Source organism: Centropristis striata, chromosome 4 (assembly GCF_030273125.1).
Source record: "Centropristis striata isolate RG_2023a ecotype Rhode Island chromosome 4, C.striata_1.0, whole genome shotgun sequence".
Classification (NCBI taxonomy): Eukaryota; Metazoa; Chordata; class Actinopteri; order Perciformes; family Serranidae; genus Centropristis; species Centropristis striata.
Genome location: NC_081520.1, coordinates 24,029,467 through 24,031,005, shown reverse-complemented (window position 1 = coordinate 24,031,005; position 1,539 = coordinate 24,029,467). Strand labels below are relative to the sequence as shown.

At 42.4% G+C, this 1,539-nt stretch overlaps 1 long non-coding RNA gene across 1 annotated transcript; it reads left to right on the top strand.

Annotated features, from left to right (window-relative positions):
* Positions 1–206: 206 nt before the first annotated feature.
* Positions 207–1,162, top strand: LOC131970228 (uncharacterized). The gene is made up of 3 exons (XR_009394164.1): positions 207–301; positions 636–739; positions 959–1,162. It is a non-coding gene; the product is annotated as an uncharacterized LOC131970228 (long non-coding RNA).
* The last annotated feature ends 377 nt before the right edge of the window (positions 1,163–1,539 follow it).

Here is a 1,539-nt window from a genome sequence, read left to right as displayed (position 1 = left end):
GGATATGGAAGCCCAGGATTCTAGAATCTGTGAGACATCAAAGGCACAGAGTGTGTGTGACATCATGTCAGAATTCTAGAATCTAAATTCTAAATTCTATGTCACACCAAAGGAACAGTTTGTTAGAATCAGGATTCAGATTCACACCAGAATATACTGAACTACTGAAGGCTAGTATGTGGAAATGGAAGAACCACAAACACATACAAGATTCCAGGGACGATCCTAGAGAAGGTTCTAACCTGAAACATCTACTGAGTGTGCTGATCCCTCTGTCTCTGGTTGTCAGTCTGTGTCCACAGTAAGTCCTCTCACATTCACTAAAACCTCCAAACAGAACTTTCTGGAGGACACACATTCAAGTGTAACAGAGCTTCATCACTCAGGCTGATGATTGATTGTTGTTTGTCTCAGAGAGATTTGAAGAATCAGACTGATGACTCACTACTTTCTCAGATTGTTGATATTCTTCTTCATGTGTTGGACATCACAGTGTGTCCCTGTGTGAACTGTTCTCTGATAGTAACTGTTCTCTGATAGTTAGATATCTGTTTGTTGTGTTTCCAGTTGAGCTGCTGTGGTGGCAGCAGAGCTGTTTGTCTCCTGTGTGTCTCACACCTGTCTGATCCTTTTAGATCACAACACGTCTGCTGAGCTGATCATCACTGTAGCCAGCAGGTGGTGAGCTGATGACCGTTCATAATGGAGGAAATGAACATTAAATCAGCTGATAATAGAAGTGAGATCAGTAGAGCCTAGAGAGTGTGTGTTGTGTGTGATCACACTGAGGTGTTTGAAGTTTAGACTGAATGAATGTGAATATAACAAAGCAGCTGTATGTAAATGTGTCTTATGTAGGCCAGTACCCTGCAGTCCTCAGTTTAAATGAAGGCCACGTCCACACAGGATGTCAACTTTGTGACACTGTGAAGTCACTGTTTGTCCTCTTGTTCACCAGAGGGACGATGTGTGTCCCCTCAGTGTCCAGTCCTTGGTCCTGTCCTCTCATATCTTTCCATGTTGTCCTGTATCTGATCCAAAGCTGGACAGCTGTCCTCCCTCCCAGCCTGTCTTCAGTCAGAGCCAGAGGGCTGGAGCTGCTCTCTTGTGTCCTGTCAGTGGTTGGACCTCAGCTGTCTGTCTCTTGTCCACCAGAGTCCACACACAGACTGACCTCCATCTTCTGTCCTTCAAACCAGGACAAAGCTTCACTTCCTCTTTGTGTCTGTCCTGCTGTCTGCTCTCACTGATGCAGAGAGCTTTAAATAGGATCCATCACAGAGGTTTGATGAGGTTTCACTAAAAAATATTCAGAACTGTCACTTATTGTTATATTTATGTGAAAGGAAATTTGATCATTTTTCTTCATCTTGACTCAAAGCCTCCATAATTTGTGTTAATTTAGTTATGTAATATCAGTTTTTGAAAGGGTTTTTGCGGATGGGATTTTATGATAGGATATTCATTTTGGCATCTTGCTTTAATCGGTGCCTCTCTCGAATATGAGTCATTATTTCTCTTCTTCTATTGATATAAAGT